General features: G+C 41.6%; 1 long non-coding RNA gene across 1 annotated transcript; it reads left to right on the top strand.

Annotated features, from left to right (window-relative positions):
* Window positions 1-243: 243 nt before the first annotated feature.
* LOC141575240 (uncharacterized) lies at window positions 244-21872 on the top strand. The gene is made up of 4 exons (XR_012502679.1): window positions 244-808; window positions 10780-11346; window positions 16044-16613; window positions 21312-21872. It is a non-coding gene; the product is annotated as an uncharacterized LOC141575240 (long non-coding RNA).
* The last annotated feature ends 332 nt before the right edge of the window (window positions 21873-22204 follow it).

The raw sequence follows: 22204 nt of genomic DNA, 5'->3' as shown, positions 1-22204 counted from the left end.
TCTCCTCCTACTGGATTCATTGTAGCTCAGGTTCTGATCCTTTGAAATGGATTCCTGAGTGGAGTGGAGGGAAGAGCATGTGATTGATAGCTAGGCACAAACCTGGGAATAGGCTTACCTGGGCTTGGTCCATTTCGGTCTGAATGATTCATAAATGCCCCTTGGGATGTTTGGATTCTCACGACATCTTCCAAGAACATGAGCGCTTTTATCATCTCTGCCATCTCTTCTCTTTTAGACGTCAGGAATCTTGGACCCGTTCTTGGAGCAGAGAATCGAGTAACTTTCTCAAGGGCATGTTGACTCTCTGTATGTTTCTGTCAGTATCAGCGAGGATCAGTAGGTCTCATGAATGTCTTTTGAGCCTGGTATCCTCTAGGGATATCTCCATGCCGATATTCTCCACTGTAGCAGAACGACTCTCATCAATGTGTTCGCACATCTCCTCAATCCATGCAACCAGATTTTCTGCCCGCTTATCTTCGTGTCTCCCATAAAGTCGACTTCAACAGGACTGGGCAAGTCTGAAAATACCTCGGAGTCTCACCAGTAAGCTGATAACAGGCAGATCTTCCACTGTCTGCCCTTTCAGATTCTGGAAACTGACCCGTGATCTCAGGTCTTTGGGCAGCAGCAGTAACTCGAACTTACTCAGCTTCTCGAACAAAAGACCTAAGCCAATCTCCACATAGGGCAGCAAACCCACAATCAAACTGATCCACCCACAGAATTCTGCCCAGTTACCTTGGATCCACCAGCCGCAACAAGCCTCGTGGTACACACCAACATTCCACCTGGAATCCAACCGGTAACTGCCATCCCCAATGGTTGATGCATCAAGAATGTGTTGGGGGTGATGCTGCATTAGACGAGAGTTTCCTAAGGGAAATGTGATTCTATCCAGAAGGATCCCATGTTCATTTTCTCTTCCCTCTTTCCTTTTGTTCAGATCTGTGTACACAGTACAAACAGAGGGAAGAGTGTCCATGATCAGTTTATGGATTCACACCTCTTTAAACTTTCTAACATTTCACAGTACACAGAGACCCACTCAAGGAAACTCATGTTCGTGTAATATCCATTCACCCAGATTACATATCCGTCTGTTGCTTTCTGCTGAAACACCCACACTCTCAGAACATGGATCCATTTGATTCATGGGGGCTGAAATTCCTAGAAATGAAACCAATCCCAACGTACACTTTCCTGTCTGTCTCTTTTGCTCTTAGTACAGTTTTGCAGAGCTACTTGTCTTTGTTATAGGCTATGCCATTACTTCTCTACGTAGGGTATGATAAGGCATTCGTTCGTACTGTTGGAAGACTTGTAAGTCTATATCCCATTCTATGACCCACTCTTATTCAAAACCGTCATTTGGGTTGGGTCACGATATGCACTTCTGGATCAGTATCTATGAATAGTAATGCAAGCGTCTGTTTTCTGAATACAAGTGTGTTGAGTACATACTAACAGCGATATTAGGTCGATGCGTGCTGAATGATCCTTGAAATCACTTTGAGTATTTTGTCTTGAATAATCATGTTTGTTTTGTATATGTCAGCAAACTGTATCATTATGGTGATTGTTTGTATGTCTGATTGTCTGTTTTGCAAACACATTATGCCATGCATCTCTCCTTTTGCTTAAGAGAGACAGTCATGTAAGCTGATTCACTTAAGACAGTGCTTAACATCACCTATGATTTCTTTCTACCCTCTCCCATCTTTAGGATTTTGATGTCCTCCTTGCCTTCTTCTTCTTACTTCTTTGCAACTCAGGCTTTTCTTGCATTTGCAATAATGATTTTGTTATTTCCATTTCATCTTGCTACTTTTCTACTCAGGGTAGGATTCTCAATTTTTGTTTAAGAATCAGTCTCAAACTGTTGAATTCTTTTCAGGTTTGCTTGTCAGTGAATTTCCCTAGCTCGGCCGTTGTTATAAACGGCGGTCATTTGGCATAGGCTACCCTAGATTGCAGCTTTTTCTCATTCAGGATATGGTCTATGTCCTGGCACTCCTCCCCGTGCTGCAAAATTTCTGCCGAGATATCAGCTGAAACCCCTCTGGAGGTTCTGTTGTGACTAAGTTGCTTTCCTCGAGGTGCATTTTTCATCACTGGGATGATCATGAAATTTGTTTATTTGAATTCTACAGCTGCTTGTTGGTCTATAGGTATTCCACCTCTTTTGGACGCTGTGTACTTCCTGAATTCGTATAGATGATACTTTCTTGGCTTTCAGCAAGATTCATTCTGATTTTCTACAAATTCCTTTTCAGAATTTATTATTTTATCTCTTGCTTTTCCATTTGGGAATCCTATGTTTCCTATTCCTACCTTCTTTTTCTTAACCCAGGATTCAAGAGTGATGTTAGCTTTGGTTTGCACTTGCTTTTCTGTGTCTTCTTCTGATGGAGGGATTTCTGTTCCCCTAAACTCACAGTCATTCACGAGTCACTCTGCATTATGTAGTCTGCTTAGGATTGACTTTAGCCCAGTTTTTATCAAATATATTGAGTTTTCTGATACTATTGGTTTCTTCTTTAAAATTTCTCTTCCCCTTTTCTGTTATTCTGCCTTTTGTGATTTTGAGGCACAGTGGTTCATCAGTGTTTTCCTCACCTCCATTTTCAGAGCTTGCTCTGGTATCGTTTTGCCGTCTAGTTGTTTGAAAGCTTATTTTTTGGGCCTTCAATCTCTTTGGAACTGAAAATGGTACTTCCTGTTTCTTTTACTATACTTCTTTAACTGTACATTTCAGGTACTATCATGTATGTAATATAGACTTAAAGGGCTTGGATAATTGCAAACTTTAGACTTTTTGGTGTACGCAATTCCATGGTATTTCTGTGAGGACAATTTTCCCTAGACCTTGATGCCATGCCCTGTTCCTGTGTGTGTTGTCTGGTATATCTCTAAATCCTGGTGATGCCCTTGTTGTGATGAACACAACATACTCTTTCAGTTAGTAGAACCTCATTTTTATTACACTAATCTCACAATTCTTAAAGGGCGCAGGGCACTTCCTCTAGTGGAAATGAAGCTTCTATATGTTTTCAGCTCTGCATTCTTCTGTATGTCACATTGAAGTGTCTCCGAAACAGCCTACATAGAGTGCGCTTGTAGTTTATACTGCCAAGGGAATGTCCCAATTTTACCAGTTCTTCCCAGAAATTCTCTGTCTACAGAAACACCACTGGAAGCATATGTATGGATTTCATACTTCTGGGCCTGCTGGGATGATCCCGTAGACGGACCTATGTGTCCTCGGTGCAGTACCCTGTCAGTGCCGTCCAAAATATATCATCTGCTTTTGGGTGATAATGCTGTAAGAAATGCTTCATCTTCTCATGCTGTGGACTTTGACCACTCTTCCTAGTTCCCTCATTCTTGAGTAATGGGTTCACGAAGGCAACCACAGAGCTGTTCCGCATCCTCTGCCTCAAATCAGACTGTAATCCCAATCCAGGTTATGAATGTAGCAGATCCTAAATCTTGTAATATGATTTCAAACACAACACCATCTGGAACCCTCAGTCCAGATGCATGATGCTCTGATTGAGCCCCACACGTGCTCTACTGGCCGAATGTTAATTGGAAACTGGTCCTGCAGATGCAGTGAATGTGGCCATAGGACATATCGATAAACTTAACCGCACGTGCCAGTGCTTTTCCTGTCTCACTGAGTTCACAGTTTCCTTTGCTCTCTTGAAAGAACCCACCAAAACCCACAATGCATTCGAGATCCCTGAGTTCTGTGAGAGCCATCATCCGTAGCCCTATCCCTCTTTTTCCGCTGCTTCTGCTAGCTCAGATATGACAGCTCGGATCTTGGTATCAGATCCAATTGTGGGGATATTTTGAGCTGATTTCTTTGAGTTCTGTCAGCCAAGCTTCTGCTGTGCACTCTTCTAACACTCAGCACATCACCTTCAATCCCGTACCTGCTGCCCACTTGAGAGTGTAATTCCACGGAAAACAGAGTTTCACCTTTGATGCTCCATTAGCAGAGGTCAGATCCTGCATTGGTTTCCATTCTCTACTTTGCCTTTTCTTGCTTCCGATTATTCTGAGGCCTCATCCTGTCTTTGGAAGTAACAGACCACTCTTAGTCAAGTGTCCTGTGCCAAGTACTGGGTGAGAGTGTGTTTACATTATTTTGTGTATGGTAGCTAGTGAGAGCATATTGCACTGGTTCTCTTCCTACTGGGCATCGACAAATCAACACTTTTCACAAATAATTCACAGAAATTGGATATTAGTTTCACTCCGTTTTTTTACAGCCTTCGTCGTATGGTTTGTCCAAAGACTCCAGCTTTGACCTTAGGTTTATAAGGCAGTTGCAGACTTTAAGAAAGTTAATGATATCGATTTACGTGTTTTGGGATTTATATGAAAGTGAAGTTAGTTTTTGAAAATAACCAAATCAACCTAGAAGCCAGACTTGACAATTTCTGCCAGATTTTGTCAGCTCTAAGGAAAAAACAGACAGTCTCAATGTAAAATTGCAGTCCAAAAATTTGAAGGGGACATGGCAACTCTTTTCTCTTGAAGCCTCCAACAAAAATAAGGAACAATCAAATAACTATTGGAACCATGAATTAACCCAGAACCTGTGTTTCCCTTGTGCACGTGGTTCACTTTACTCCCAATGACACATACTAGGCAATGTTGGCATTTCAAGGGGTATCATTACTCTCTAGGAATATACAAGAAAATCTAAACAGAATATATAAATTTAGGCTTGATTCCAAAAGCACCTAGAGGCATTTATCTATGAGAAACCTGCTGCAGATATGCTAGTCTATTGAGAACCAGGTGCTCTTTTATCATTGCTGAGAAGTCTTAATCATCCGATTATGTTGGGTAAAGCAATTTAACACAACCAAGTCTGCACCTCCAAGATATAGTGCTCCCGGGGCTTGACAGACGTGAATGAATGTCCACATAACCTGTGTCTTTAATATGTTTGGCGAATTTTACTGTTCAGTTCACTATCTGACTTCTAATATTTTCAAGTACTCTCTTGAAAAACTGAGGCCTAATACATATTCAAGTTCATTTAAAGATTCCCCCTCACTTACCACACTCCTTTCAGCCCAAAGAATACATAACCCCAGCATTTCCTGAATCTAGGGGAAGGTCATCACTTCATTGTGTGAGCTAAGTATTCAATTCCTATCTATTTTAGTCGAGACTAATTGACCTTTAAGCATTTCACTGATGTTCACCGATTGTAAAGGAGGAGGAACTCTGTTTTTAGAAGGGTCTTGTTCTCCTCCTACTGGATTCATTGCAGCTCAGGTTCTGATCCTTTTAAATGGATGACTGAGTGGAGTGGAGGGAAGTGCATGTGATTGATATCTATGCACAAACCTGGGAATAAGCTTACCTGGGCTTGATGCATTTCGGTCTGAATGATTCGTAAATGCCCCTTGGGATTTGTGGATTCTCACGAACTCTTCCAAGAACATGAGCGCTTTATCATCTCTGCCATCTCTTCTCTTTTAGACGTCAGGAATCTTGGACCCTTTCTTGGAGCAGAGAATCGAGTAACTTTCTCAAGGGCACGTTGACACTCCGTATGTTTCTGCCAGTATCAGCGAGGTTCAGTAGGTCTCATGAAAGTCTTTTGAGCCTGGTATGATCTAGAGATTTCTCCATGCCGATATTCTCCACTGTAGCAGAACAACTTTCATCAATGTGTTCGCACATCTCCTCAATCCATGCAGCCATTTTTTCTGCCAGCTTCTCTTCGTGTCTCCCATAAAGTCGACGTCAACAGGACTGGGCAAGTCTGAAAATACTTCGGAGCCTCACTAGTAAGCTGATGACAGGCAGATCTTCCACTATATGCCCTTTCAGATTCTGGAAACTGACACGTGAACTCAGGACTTTGGGCAGCAGCATTATCTCGAACTTAGGTTCCAATCAAAGACGTAATCCAATCTCCACATAGGGCAGCAGACCCACCATCAAACTGATCCACCCACAGAATTCTGCCCAGTTACCTTGGATCCACCAGCCGCAACAAGCCTCGTGGTACACACCAACATTCCACCTGGAATCAAACCGGTAACTGCCATCCCCTCTGGTTGATGCATCAGGACCTTTTTGGTGGTGATGCTGCATTAGACGAGAGTTATTAAAGGGAAATGTGATTTTAAACACAAGGGTCCCAAGGTCATTTTCTCTTACCTCTTTCCTTTTGTTAAGTTCTGTATACACAGTACAAACGGAGGGAAGAGTGTCCATGTTAAGTTTATGGATTCACACCTATTTAAGTTTCTAACAGTTCAAAGTACAAAGAGACCCACTCAAGGAAACTCATGTTTGTGTAATATCCATTCACCCAGATTACATATCCTTCTGTTGCTTTCTGCTGAAACACCCACACTCTCAGAAAATGGATCCATTTGTTTCATGGGGTCTGAAATTCCTAGAAATGAAACTAATCCCAACGTGCACTTTCCTGTCTGTCTCTTTTGCACTTAGTACAGTTTTGCAGAGCTACTTTTCTTTGTTATAGGCTTATGCCATTTCTTCTCCACGTAGGGTAGTATAAGGCATTCATTCATTCTTTTGGAAGCCTTCTAAGACTGTATACCGTTCTATGACAAAAACTTATTCAAAACCATCATTTGGTTTGGCTCACGATATGCACTTCTGGATCAGTATCTATGAATAGTAATGCACGCGTCTGTTTTCTGAATTCAAGTGTGTTGAGTACATGCTAGCCTTGATAATGGGTCGAAGCGTGCTGAATGATCCTTGAAAAGACTTTGAGTATATTGTTTTGAATATTCATGGTTGTTTGGAATATGTCAGCCAACTGTAACCTTTTGGTGTTTGTTTGTCTGATTGTTTATATGTTTTGCAAACACATTAGGCCATGCATCTCTCCTTTTGCTTCAGACAGATAGTCATGTAAGCGGATTCACTTAAGATAGTGCTTAAAATCATCTATGATTTCCAGCTACCCTCGACCATTTTTAAGATTTTGATGTCCTCCTTGCCTTCTTCTTCTTACTTCTTTGCAACTCAGGCTCTTCTTGCATTTGCAATAATGGTTTTGTTATTTCCATTTCATCTTGCTACTTTACTACTCAGGGTAGTATTCTCAATTTTTGTTTTAGGATTAGTTACAAACTGCTGAAGTCTTTTAAGGTTTGCCGGTCAGTGAAATTCCCTAGTTCTACCGTTGTTATAAACAGAGGTCATTTGGCATAGGCTACCCTAGATTGCAACATTTTCTCATTCAGGATATGATCTATGTCCTGGCACACCTCCCCGTGCTGCAAAATATCTGCCAAGATATCTGCTGAAACACCTCTGGAGGTAATGTTGTGACTAAATTTCTTTCCTCGACGTGCATTTTACATCACTGGGAAGATCATGAATTTTTTTATTTGAATTCTACAGCTGCTTGTTGGTCTATTGGTATTCCAAGAATTTTGGACGCTGTGTAGTTCCTGAATTCGTATAGATGATACTTTCTTGGCTTTCAGCATGTTTCATTCTGATTTTTCTACAAATTCCTTTTCAGAATTTATTATTTTATCTCTTGCTTTTCCATTTCGGAATCCTATTAGTCCTACTCTTACCTGCTTTTTCTTAACCCAGGATTCAACAGTGATGTTAGCGTTGGTTTGCTCTTGCTTTTCTGTGTCGTCTTCTTGTGATGGAGGGATTTATGTTCCCCTGTTTTCACAGTCATTCACGAGTCCCTTTGCATTATATAGTCTGCTTAGGATTGACTTTAGCCCAGTTTTTATCTCATCCATTGAGTTTTCTGATACTATTGGGTTCTTCTTTAGAGTTTCTCTCCCCTTTTCTGGTATTCTCCCTTATGTGATTCTGAGGCACTGTGGTTCATCACTGTTTTCCTCACCTCTATTTTCAGAGCTTACTCTGGTACCGTTTTGCCATCTAGTTGTTTGAAAGCTTATTTTTTGTGCCTTCAATCTCTTTGGAACTGAAAATGGTACTTCCTGTTACTTTTACTATACTTCTTTTATTCCACAGGTCAGGTAATATCATGTATCATATATAGAATTATAGGGCTTGGTTAAATGCAAACTTTAGACAATTTGGTGTACGTAATTACATGGTATTTCTATGAGGACAATTTTCCCTAGTCCTTGAAGACATGCCCTGTTCCTGTGTGTGTTGTCTGTTATATCTCTAAATCCTGGTGTTGCCTTTGTTGTGATGAACACACCGTACTGTTTCAGTTAGTAGATCCTCTTTTTTATTACACTAATCTCACAATTCTGAAAAGGCGCAGGGCACTTCCTCTAGTGGAAATGAAGCTTCCATATGTTTTCAGCTCTGCATTCTTCTGTATTTCATTTTGAAGTGTCAGCAAAACAGCCAAATTAGAGTGCGCTTTTACTTTCTACTGCCATGGGAATGTCCCAATGTTACCAGTACTTCCCAGAGCTTCTCTGTCTACAGAAATACCAGTGGAAGCATATATATGGATGTCATACTTCAGGGACTGCTGGGATGATCCCACAGGCCGACCTATGTGTCCTCGGTGCAGTACCCTGTCAGTGCCATCCAAAATGTAGCATCGGCATTTGGGTGATAATGCTGTAAGAAATGCTTCATCTTCTCATGCTGTGGACATTGACCACTCTTCCTATTTCTCTCATTCTTGAGTAATGGGTTCAGGAAGGCAACCACAGACCTGTTCCTCATCCTCTGCCTCAAACCAGAGTGTAATTCCAATCCAGGTTATGAATGTAGCAGATCCTAAATCTTTTAATACTGATTTCCAACCCAACGCCCCCTGGAACCCTCAGTCCAGATTTATGATACCTCTGATTGAGCCCCACTTGTGCTCTATTGGCAAAATGTCAAATTGGAACCTGGTCCTGCATATGCAGTGGATGTGGCCATAGGACATATCATAAACTCAACCTCACGTGCCAGTGCTGTTCCTGTCTCACTGAGTTCACAGTTTCCTTTGCTCTCTTGAAAGAACCCACCAAAACCCACAATGCATTCGAGATCCCTGAGTTCTGCGAGAGCCATCATCCGTAGCCCTATCCCTCTTTTTCCGCTGCTTCTGCTAGCTCATATTTGGCAGCTTGGATCTTGGTCTCAGATTCAATTGTGGGGATATTTTTAACTGATTTCTTTGAGTTCTGTCAGCCAAGCTTCTGCTGTGCACTCTTCTAACAATCAGCACATCACCTTCAATCCCATGCCTGCTGCCCGCTTGAGAGTGTGCTTCCACGGAAAACAGAGTTTCACCTTTGATGCTCCTTTACCAGAGGTCAGATCCTGCACTGGTTTCCATTCTCTACTTTGCCTTTTTCTGCTTACAGTTTTTCTGAGGCCTCATTCTGTCTTTGGAAGTAACAGACCACTCTTAGTCAAGTGTCATGTGCCAAGGGCTGGGTGAGTGTGTGTTTACAATATTTTGTGTATGGTGTCTAGTGAGAGCAGTTTGCACTTGTTCTCTTCCTACTGGGCATCGACAAATCAACACATTTCACAAATAATTCACAGAAATTGGATTTTAGTTTCGCTCCTTTTTCTTTACAGCCGTGGTCTGATGGTTTGTCCTAAGACTACAGCATTGACATTATATTGATAAGACAGTTCCAGTCTTTAAGAAGGTTAATAGTATCGATTTACGTGTTTTGGGATTTATATGAAAGTGAAGTTAGTTTTTGAAAATAACCAAATGAACCTAGAAGCCAGACTTGACAATTTTTGTAAGATTTTGTCAGCTCTAAGGAAAAAACAGAGAGTCTCAATGTAAAATAGCAGTCCAAATGTTTGAAGGGGACATGCCAACACTTTACTCTTGAAGCCTCCAACAACAAAAGGAACAATGAAATACCTATTGGAAACATGAAATAACCCACAACTTTGTTTCCCTTGTGCACCATGTGCCCTTTAATCCCAATGACACATACTAGGCACTGTTGTCATTTAAAGGTATAACATTCCTCTCTAGGAATATACAAGAAAATTTAAACAGAATATACACATTTAGGCTTGATTCAAAAAGCAATTAGAGGCATTTAACTATGAGAAACCTGCTGCAGATATGCTAGGCTATAGAAAACCAGGTGCTTTTCTATCAGTGCTGAGAAGGCTTAATCAGCCGATCATGTTGGGTAAAGCAATTTAACACAACCAAGTCTGCACCTCCAAGATATAGTGCACCCGTGGCTTGACGGAAGTGAATGACTGTCCACATAACATGTGTCTATAATGTGTTTTCGACTTTTACAGTACAGTTCACTATCTGACTTCTAATATTATCCTGCAGTGTCATGAAAAACTGAGGCCTAATACATATTCAAGTTCATTCAAAGATTCCCCTCACTTCCCACACTCCTTTCAGCCCAAAGAATACATAACACCAGCATTTCATTAATCTAGGGGAAGGTCATCATTTCTTTGTGTGAGCTAAGTATTCAATTCATATCTATTTCAGTTGATAGTATTTGAACTTTAAGGAGTTCACAGTTGTTCACCGCTTGTGAATGAGGGGGAACTATGAATCTAGCAGGGGCTTGCTCCCCTCCTCCTGGATTCATTGCAGCTCAGGTTCTGATCCTTTGAAATGGATGCCTGAGTGGAGTGGAGGGAAGAGCATGTGATTGATAGCTAGGCACAAACGTGGGAATAGGCTTACCTGGGCTTGGTGCATTTCGGTCTGAATGATTCATAAATGCCTCTTTGGATATGTGGATTATCACGACCTCTTCCAAGAATATGAGCGCTTTATCATCTCTGCCATCTCTTCTCTTTTAGACGTCAGGAATCTTGGACCCGTTCTTGGAGCAGAGAATCGAGTAACTTTCTCAAGGGCACGTTGACTCTCCGTATGTTTCTGCCAGTATCAGCGAGGATCAGTAGGTCTCATGAAAGTCTTTCGAGCCTTGTATGCTCTAGAGCTGTCTCCATGCCGATATTCTCCACTGTGGCAGAACAACATTCATCAATGTATCCGCACATCTCAATCCATGCAGCCAGTGTTTCTGCCAGCTTCTCTTCGTGTCTCCCATAAAGTCGACGTCAACAGGAATAGGCAAGTATGAAGATACTTCGGAGCCTCACCAGTAAGCTGATGACAGGCAGATCTTCCACTGTCTGCCCTTTCAGATTCTGGAAACTGACCCGTGAACTCAGGTCTTTGGGCAGCAGCAATATCTCGAACTTACTCAGCTTCCCGAACAAAAGACCTAAGCCAATCTCCACATAGGGCAGCAGACCCACCATCAAACAGATCCACCCACAGAATTCTGCCCAGTTACCTTGGATCCACCAGCCACAACAAGCCTCGTGATACACACCAACATTCCACCTGGAATCCAACCGGTAACTGCCATCCACAGTGGTTGATGCATCAAGTCAGTGTTGGGGGTGATGCTGCATTAGACGAGAGTTTCCTAAGGGAAATGTGATTCTATCCACAAGGGTCCCATTTTCCTTTTCTCTTCCCTGTTTCCTTTTGTTCAAATCTGTATACACAGTACAAACGGAGGGAAGTGTGTCCATGATCAGTTTATGGATTCACACCAATTTAAATTTTCTAACAGTTCACATTACACAGACACCCATTCAAGGAAACTCATGTTTGTGTAATATTCATTCACCCAGATTACATAATACTTCTGTTGCTTTCTGCTGAAACACCCACACTCTCAGAAAATGTATCCATTTGTTTCATGGGGGCTGAAATTCCTAGAAATTAAACCAATCCCAACGTGCAATTTCCAGTCTGTCTCTTTTGCACTTAGTTCAGTTTTGCAGAGCTACTTGTCTTTGTTATAGGCTTATGCCATTTCTTCTCTACGTAGGGTATGATAAGGCATTCGTTCTTCCTGTTTGAAGACTTGTAAGTCTATATCCCGTTCTATGACCCGCTCTTATTCAAAACCGTCATTTGGGTTGGCTCACGATGTGCACTTCTGGATAAGTATCTATGAATATTAATGCACACGTCTGTTTTCTGAATACAAGTGTGTTGAGTACATGCTAACAGCGATAATAGGTCGATGCATGCTGAATGAAACTTGACATCACTTTGAGTATTTTGTCTTGAATAATCATGGTTATTTGGTATATGTCAGCCAACTGTAACCTTTTGGTGTTTGTTTGTTTGTCTGATTGTTTATTTTGCAAACACATTAGGCCATGCATCCCTCCTTTTGCTTCAGACAGTCATGTAAGCTGATTCACTTAAGATAGTGCTTAAAATCACCTATGATTTCCTGCTACCCTCTCCCATCTTTAGGATTTTGATGTCCTCCTTGCCTTCTTCTTCTTACTTCTTTGCATCTCAGGCTCTTCTTGCATTTGCAATAATGATTTTGTTATTTCCATTTCATCTTGCTACTTTTCTACTCAGGGTAGGATTCTCAATTTTTGTTTTAGGATCAGTCTGAAACTGCTGAATTCTTTTAATGTTTGACGGTCAGTGAATTTCCCTAGCTCTGCCGTTGTTATAAATGGCGGTCATTTGGCATAGGCTACCCTAGATTGCAGCTTTTTCTCATTCAGGATATGGTCTATGTCCTGGCACTCCTCCCCGTGCTGCAAATTTTCTGCCGAGATATCAGCTGAACCCCCTCTGGAGGTACTTTTGTGACTAAGTTGCTTTCCTCGAGGTGCATGTTACATCACTGGGATGATCATGAAATTTGTTTATTTGAATTCTACTGCTTCTTGTTGGTCTATTGGTATTCCACCTCTTTTGGACGCTGTGTACTTCTTGAATTCGTATAGATGATAGTTTCTTGGCTTTCAGCAAGTTTCATTCTGATTTTTCTACAAATTCCTTTTCAGAATATACTATTTTATCACTTGCTTTTCCATTTGGGATTCCTATGAATCTTATACTTACCTGCTTTGTCTTAACCCAGGATTCAACAGTGATGTTAGCGTTGGTTTGCACTTGCTTTTCTGTGTCTTCTTCTGATGGAGGGATTTCTGTTTCCCTGCCTTCTCAGCCATTCACGAGTCCATCTGCATTAAGTAGTCTGCTTAGGATCGACTTTAGCCAAGTTTTTATCTCATCCATTGAGTTTTCTGATACCATTGGTTTCTTCTTTAGAGTTTCTCTTCCCCTTTTCTGGTATTCTGCCTTTTGTGATTCTGAGGCACTGTGGTTCATCAGTGTTTTCCTCACCTCCATTTTCAGAGCTTTCTCTGGAATCGTTTTGCCGTCTAGTTGTTTGAAAGCTTACTTTTTGGGCCTTCAATCTCTTTGGAACTGGAAATGGTACTTCCTGTTTCTTTTACTATACTTCTTTTACTCTACATTTCAGGTACTATCATGTATCTAATATAGACTAATAGGGCTAGGTTAAATGCAAACTTTAGTATTTTTGGTGTACACAATTCCAAGGTATTTCTGTGAGGACAATTTTCCCAAGACCTTGATGCCATGCCCTGTTCCTGTGTGTGTTGTCTGGTATATCTCTAAATCCTGGTGTTGTCTTTTTTGTGATGAACACACCATACGGTTTCAGTTAGTAGAAACTCATTTTTATTACACTAATCTCACAATTCTGACAGGGCGCAGGGCACTTCCTCTAGTGGAAATGAATCTTCTATTGGTTTTCATCTCTGAATTCTTCTGTGTGTCATTTTGAAGTGTCTCCAAATCAGCCAACAGATTGTGAGCTTGTACTTTCTACTGCCATGGGAATGTCCCAATGTTACCAGTTCTTCCCAGAGTTTCGGTGTCTACAGAAACACCAGTGGAAGCATATGTATGGATGTCATACTTCAGGGTCTGCTGGGGTGATCCCGCAGGCCGACCTATGTGTCCTCGGTGCAGTACCCTGTCAGTGCATCCAAAATATACCATCTGCATTTGGGTGATAATGCTGTAAGAAATGCTTCATCTTCTCATGCTGTGGACTTTGACCACTCTTCCTAGTTCACTCATTCTTGAGTTATGGGATCACGAAAGCAACCACAGAGCTGTTCCCCATCCTCTGCCTCAAACCAGAGTGTATTTCGAATCCAGGTTATGAATGTAGCAAATCCTAAATCTTTTAATACTTATTTCAATCCCAACACACACAGGAACACTCAGTCCAGATGCATGATACCTCTGATTGAGCCCCACACGTGCTGTATTGGCAAAATGTCAAATTGGACCCTGGACCTGCAGATGAAGTTGATGTGGCTTAGGACATATAGATAAACTCAACTTCAAGAGCCAGTGCGTTTGCTGTCTCACTGAGTTCACAGCTCTCTTTGCTCTCTTGAAAGTACCCACCAAAACCCACAAGGCACTCTAGATCCCTGAGTTGTGCGAGAGCCATCATCCGCCGTCCTACCACTCTTTTTCCGCTAACTCTGCTAGCTCAGATTTGGCAGCTCGTATCTTGGTCTCAGATTCAATTGTGGGGATATTTTGAGCTGATTTCTTTGAGTTCTGTCAACCAAGAATCTGCTGTGCACTCTGCTAATACTCAGCACATCACCTTCAATCCCATGCCTGCTGCCCGCTTGAGAGTGTGCTTCCAAGTAAAACAGAGTTTCACCTTTAATGCTGCATTACCAGAGGTCAGATCCTGCACTGCTTACATTTTCTACTTTGCCTTTTCCTGCTTCCAGTTTATCTTAGGCCTCATCCTGTCTTTGGAACTAACAGACCACTCTTAGGAAATTATCCTTGCCAAGGGCTGGGTGAGTGGTTGTTTACAATATTTTGTGTATGGTAGCTAGTGGGAGCCGTTTGCACTGCTCCTCCTCCTACTGGGCATCGACAAATCAACACTTTTCACAAATAATTCACAGAAATTGGATATTTCTTTAGCTCCGTTTTTTTATAGCCATCGTCTGAGGGTTTTCCCGAAGAGTCCAGCTTTGACCTTATATTGACAAGTCAGTTGCAGTCTTTAAGAAAGTTAACAGTATCGATTTACGTGTTTTGGGATTTATATGAAAGTGAAGTTAGTTTTTGAAAATAACCAAAACAACCTAGAAGCCAGACTTGACAATTTTTGTAAGATTTTGTCAGCTCTAAGGAAAAAACAGACAGTCTCAATGTAAAATAACAGTCCAAATGTTTCAAGGGGACATGCCAACTCTTTTCTCTTGAAGCCTCCAACAACAAAAGGAACAATGAAATACCTATTGGAGCCATGAAATAACCCGCAAATTTGTTTCCATTGTGCACCAGGTGCCCTTTAATCCCAATGACACATAATAGGCACTGTTGTCATTTAAAGGTATAACATTCATCTCTAGGAATATGCAAGAAAATCTAAACAGAATATACACATTTAGGCTTGATTCAAAGAGCAATTAGAGGCACTTAACTATGAGAAACCTGCTGCAGATATGCTAGGCTATAGAAAACCAAGTGCTTTTCTTTCAGTGCTGAGAAGGCTTAATCAGCCGATCATGTTGGGTAAAGCAATTTAACACAACCAAGTCTGCACCTCCAAGATATAATGCACCTGCGGCTAAACGGAACTGAATGACTGTCCACATAAACTGTGTCTATAATGTGTTTTCAAATTTTACATTTCAGTTCACTATCTGACTTCTAATATTTTCCTGTAGTGTCTTGAAAACTGAGGCCTAATACATATTCAAGTTCATTCAAAGATTCCCCTCACTTCCCACACTCCTTTCAGCCCAAATAATACATAACACCAGCATTTCCTTAATCTAGGTGAAGGTCATCATTTCTTTCTGTGAGCTAAGTATTCAATTCCTATCTATTTCAGTCAAGAGTATTTGAACATTAAGGATTTCACAGTTGTTCACCGTGTGTGAAGGAGGAGGAACTCTGAATCAAGAAGGGGCTTGCTCTACTCCTACTGGATTCATTGCAGCTCAGTTTCTGATCCTTTGAAATGGATGCCTGAGTGGAGTGGAGGGAAGAGCATGTGATTGATAGCTAGGCACAAACGTGGGAATAGGCTTACCTGGGCTTGGTGCATTTCGGTCTGAATGATTCATAAATGCCCCTTGGGATGTGTGGATTCTCACGACCCCTTCCAAGACCATGAGCGCTTTTATCATCTCTGCCATCTCTTCTCTTTTAGACGTCAGAAATTTTGGACCCGTTCTTGGAGCAGAGAATCGAGTAACTTTCTCAAGGGCACGTTGACACTCCGTATGTTTGTGCCAGTATCAGCGAGGTTCAGTAGGTCTCATGAAAGTCTTTCGAGCCTGGTATTCTCTAGAGATGTCTCCATGCCGATATTCTCCACTGTAGCAGAACAACTTTCATCAATGTGTCCGCACATCTCCTCAATCCATTCAGCCAGTGTTTCTGCCAGCTTCTCTTCGTGTCTCCCATAAAGTCCACGTCAACAAGAATGGATATGTCTGAATATTCTACGGAGCCACACCAGTAAGCTGTTGACAGGCAGATCTTCCACTGTCTGCCCTTTCAGATTCTGGAAACTGACCCATGAACTCAGGTCTTTTGGCAGCAGCAATATCTCGAACTTACTCAGATTCCCGAACAAAAGACCTAAGCCAATCCCACATAGGGCAACACACCCACCATCAAACTGATCCACCCACAGAATTCTGCCCAGATACTTTGGATCCACCAGCCTCAACAAGCCTCGTGATACACACCAACATTCCACAAAGGAAACCTACCGGTAACTGCCATCCCCATTGGTTGATGCTTCAAGTCAGTGTTGGGTGTGATGCTGCAATAGACGAGAGTTTCCTAAGGGAATTGTGATTCTATCCACAAGGGTCTCATTTCCTTTTCTCTTCCCTGTTTCCTTTTGTTCAAATCTGTATACACAGTACAAACAGAGGGAAGTGTGTCCATGTTCAGTTTATGGATTCACACCTATTTAAACTTTCTAACAGTTCACATTACACAGACACCCACTCAAGGAATCTCATGTTTGTGTAATATCCATTCACCCAGATTACATATCCGTGTGTTGCTTTCTGCTGAAATACCCACAGTCTCAGAACATGTATCCATTTGTTTCATGGGGGCTGAAATTCCTAGAAATGAAACCAATCCCAATGTGCACTTTCCAGTCTGTCTCTTTTGCACTTAGTTCAGTTTTGCAGAGCTACTTGTCTTTGTTATAGGCTTATGCCATTTCTTCTCTACGTAGGGTAGAATTAGGCATTCGTTCATCCTGTTGGATGCCTTGTAAGTCTATATCCCGTTCTATGACCCACTCTTATTCAAAACCGTCATTTGGGTTGGCTCACGATATGCACTTCTGGATCAGTATCTATGAATATTAATGCACGCGTCTGATTTCTGAATACAAGTGTGTTGAGTACATGCTAACAGCGATAATATTTCAATGCGTGCTGATTGAAACGACATCACTTTGAGTATTTTGTATTGAATAATCATGTTGGTTTGGTATATGTCAGCCAACTGTAACCTTTTGGTGTTTGTTTGTTTGTCTGATTGTTTATTTTGCAAACACATTATGCCATTCATCTCTCCCTTTGCTTCAGACAGACAGTCATGTAAGCTTATTCACTTAAAATAGTGCTTAAAATCACCTATGATTTCCTGCTACCCTCTCCCATCTTTAGGATTTTGATGTCCTCCTTGCCTTATTCTTCTTACTTCTTTGCAACTCAGGCTCTTCTTGCATTTCAAATAATGGTTTTGTTATTTCCATTTCATCTTGCTACTTTTCTACTCAGGGTAGGATTCTCAATTTTTGTTTTAGGATCAGCCTCAAACTGCTGAATTCTTTTAAGGTTTGCCGGTCAGTGAATTTCCCTAGCTCTGCCTTTGCTATAAACGGCGGTCATTTGGCATAGGCTACTCTAGATTGCAGCTTTTTCTCATTCAGGATATGGTCTATGTCCTGGCACTCCTCCCCGTGCTGCAAAATTTTTGCCGTGATATCAGATGAACCCCCTCTGGAGGTACTTTTGTGACTAAGTTGCTTTCCTCGAGGTGCATTTTACATCACTGGGATGATCATGAAATTTGTTTATTTGAATTCTACTGCTTCTTGTTGGTCTATTGGTATTAGACATTTTTGGACGCTGTGTACTTCCTGAATTCATATAGATGATACTTTCTTGTCTTTAAGCAAGTTTCATTCTGATTTTTCTACAAATTTCTTTTCAGAATATACTATTTTATCACTTGCTTTTCCATTTGGGAATCCTATGAGTCCTATACATACCTGCTTTTTCTTAACCCAGGATTCAACATTGTTGTTAGCGTTGGTTTGCACTTGCTTTTCTGTGTCTTCTTCTGATGGAGGGATTTCTGTTCCCCTGTCTTCTCAGCTATTCATGAGTCCATCTTCATTAAGTAGTCAGCTTAGGATTCACTTTAGCCAAGTTTTTATCTCATCCATTGAGTTTTCTGATACTATTGTGTTCTTCTTTAGAGTTTCCCTTCCCCTTTTCTGGTATTCTGCCTTTTGTGATTCTGAGGCACTATGGTTCATCAGTGATTTCCTCACCTCCACTTTCAGAGCTTGCTCTGGTATCGTTTTGCCGTCTAGTTGTTTGAAAGCTTATTTTTTGGGCCTTCAATCTCTTTGGAACTGAAAATGGTACTTCCTGTTTCTTTTACTATACTTCTTTACTCTACAGGTCATGTAATATCATGTATCTAATATAGACTAATAGGGCTTGGTTAAGTGCATACTTTAGTCTTTTTTGTGTACAGAATTCCAAGGTATTTCTTTGAGGTCAATTTTCCCTAGACCTTGTAGCCATGATCTGTTCCTGTGTGTGTTGTCTTGTATATTTCTAAATCCTGGTGTTGTCTTTGATGTGATGAACACACCATAATGTTTCAGTTAGTAGAACCTCACTTTTATTACACTAATCTCACAATTCTGTCAGGGCACAGGGCACTTCCTCTAGTGGAAATGAAGCTTCTATAGGGTTTCAGCTCTGCATTCTTCTGTATGTCATTTTGAAGTGTCTCCTAAACAGCCAACAGAGAGTGCGCTTGTACTTTCTACTGCCATGGGAATGTCCTAATGTTACCAGTCCTTCCCAGAGCTTCTCTGTCTACAGAAACACCAGTGGAAACATATGTATGGATGTCATAATTCAGGGCCTGCTGGGGTGATCCCGCTGGCCGACCTATGTGTCCTCGGTTCAGTACCCGGTCAGTGCCGTCCAAAATGTAGCATCTGCATTTTGGTGATAATGCTGTAAGGAATGCTTCATCCTCTCATGCTGTGGACTTTGACCACTGTTCCTAGTTCTCTCATTCTTGAGTTATGGGATCACGAATGCAACCACTGAGCTGTTCCCCATCCTCTGCCTCAAACCAGATTGTAATCCCAATCCAGGTTATGAATGTAGCAGATCCTAAATCTTTTAATAATTATTTCAAACCCAATGCACACAGGAACACTCAGTTCAGATGCATGATACATCTGATTGAGCCCCACACGTGCTGTATTGGCAAAATGTCAAATTGGACCCTAGACCTGCAGATGCAGTTGATGTGGCCTTATTACATATCGATAAACTCAACTTCAAGAGCCAGTGCGTTTGCTCTCTCACTGAGTTCACAGCTCTCTTTGCTCTCTTGAAAGTACCCACCAAAACCCACAAGGCACTCTAGATCCCTGAGTTGTGCGAGAGCCATCATCCGCCGTCCTACCACTCTTTTTCCGCTAACTCTGCTAGCTCAGATTTGGCAGCTCGTATCTTGGTCTCAGATTCAATTGTGGGGATATTTTGAGCTGATTTCTTTGAGTTCTGTCAGCCAAGAATCTGCTGTGCACTCTGCTAATACTCAGTGCATCACCTTCAATCCCATGCCTGCTGCTGGCTTGAGAGTGTGCTTCCAAGTAAAACAGAGTTTCACCTTTAATGCTGCATTACCAGAAGTCAGATCCTGCACTGGTTACATTTTCTACTTTGACTTTTCCTGCTTCCAGTTTATCTTAGGCCTCATCCTGTCTTTGGAAGTAACAGACCACTCTTAGGAAATTATCCTTGCCAAGGGCTGGGTGAGTGGTTGTTTAGAATATTTTGTGTATGGTAGCTAGTGGGAGCCGTTTGCACTGCTCCTCCTCCTACTGGGCATCGACAAATCAACACTTTTCACAAATAATTCACAGAAATTGGATATTTCTTTCGCTCCGTTTTTTACAGCCATCATCGGAAGGTTTTTCTAAAGATTCCAGGATTGACCATAAGTTGACAAGTCAGTTGCAGTCTTTAAGAAAGTTAACAGTATCGATTTACATGTTTTAGGATTTATATGAAAGTGAAGTTAGTATTTGAAAATTACCAAATCAACCTAGAAGCCAGACTTGACAATTTCTGTAAGATTTTGTCAGCTCTAAGGAAAAAACAGACAGACTCAATGTAAAATAGCAGTCCAAAAGTTTGAAGGGGTCATGCCATCTCTTTTCTCTTGAAGCCTCCAACAACAAAAGGAACAATGAAATACCTATTGGAACCATGAAATAACCCCCATCCTGGGTTTCCCTTGTGCACCTGGTGCCCTTTATTCCCAATGACACATAATAGGCAATGTTGGCATTTCAAGGGGTATCATTCCTCTCTAGGAATATACGAGAAAATCTAAGCAGAATATACACATTTAGGCTTGATCCCAAAAGCACCTAGAGGCATTTAACTATGAGAATCCTGCTGCATCTATTCTAGTCTATTGAGAACCAGGTGCTCTTCTATCAGTGCTGAGAAGGCTTAATCATCAGATCATGATGGGTAATGCAATTTAATACAACCAAGTCTGCACCTCAAAGAAATAGTGATCCCGGGGATTGACGGAAGTGAATGACTGTCCACATAACCTGTGTCTTTAATGTTTTTGGCGAATTTTACAGTTCAGTTCACTATCTGAGTTCGAATATTTTCCTGTACTGTCTTGAGAAACTGAGGCCTAATACATTTTCAAGTTCATTCAAAGATTCCCCTCACTTCCCACACCATGTTCAGCCCAAAGTTTACATAACCCCAGCTTTTCCTGAATCTAGGGGAAGGTCATCATTTCTTTGTGTGAGCTAAGTATTAAATTCCTAACTATTTCAGTCGAGATTATTTGACCTTTATGGTGTTCAATTTGTTCACCAAGTGTGAAGGAGGAGGAACTCTGATTCAAGTAGGGGCTTGCTCTCCTCCTACTGGATTCATTGCAGCTCAGGTTCTGATCCTTTGAAATGGATGCCTGAGTGGAGTGGAGGGAAGAGCATGTGATTGATAGCTGGGCACAAACGTGGGAATAGGCTTACCTGGACTTGGTGCGTTTCGGTCTGAATGATTCGTAAATGCCCCTTGGGATGTGTGGGTTCTCACGAGTTCTTCCAAGAACATGATCGCTTATATCATCTCTGCCATCTCTTCTATTTTAGATGTCAGGAATCTTGGACCCGTTCTTGGAGCTGACAATCGAGTAACTTTCTCAAGGGCACGTAGACTCTCCGTATGTTTCTGGCAGTATCAGCGAGTTACTGTAGCTCTCATGAATGTCTTTCGAGCCTGGTATTCTCTAGAGATGTCTCCATGAAAATATTCTCCACTGTAGCAGAACAACTTTCATCAATGTGTCCGCACATCTCCTCAATCCATGCAGCCAGATTTTCTGCCAGCTTCTCTTCGTGTCTCCCATAAAGTCAACGTCAACAGGACTGGGCAAGTCTGAAAATACCTCGGAGCCTCACCAGAAAGCTGATGACAGGCAGATCTTCCACTGTCCGCCCTTTCAGATTCTGGAAACTGACCCGTGAACTCAGGTCTTGGGGCAGCAGCAGTATCTCGAACTTACTCAATTTCCCGTACAAAATACCTAAGCCAATCTCCACATAGGGCAGCAGACCCACTATCAAACAGATCCATCCACAGAATTCTGCCCAGTTACCTTGGATCCACCAGCCGCAACAAGCCTCGTGGTACACACCAACATTCCACCTGGATTCCAGCCGGTAACTGCCATCCCCAGTGGTTAATGCATCAAGTTCGTGTTGGAGGTGATGCTGCATTAGACGAGAGTTTCCTAAGGGAAATGTGATTCTATCCAGAAGGGTCCCATGGTCCTTTCCTCTTCCCTCTTTCCTTTTCTTCAGATCTGTATACACAGTACAAACGGAGGGAAGTGTGTCCATGTTCAGTTTATGGATTCACACCTCTTTAAACTTTCTAACAGTTCACAGTACACAGAGACCCACTCAAGGAAATTCATGTTTGTGTAATATCCATTCACCCAGATTACATATCCGTCTGTTGCTATCTGCTGAAACACTCACAC

Source organism: Camelus bactrianus, chromosome 27 (genome assembly GCF_048773025.1).
Source record: "Camelus bactrianus isolate YW-2024 breed Bactrian camel chromosome 27, ASM4877302v1, whole genome shotgun sequence".
Classification (NCBI taxonomy): domain Eukaryota; kingdom Metazoa; phylum Chordata; class Mammalia; order Artiodactyla; family Camelidae; genus Camelus; species Camelus bactrianus.
The sequence above is the reverse complement of the archived record's forward strand: the minus strand, read 5'-3'. Positions and strand labels throughout refer to the sequence as shown.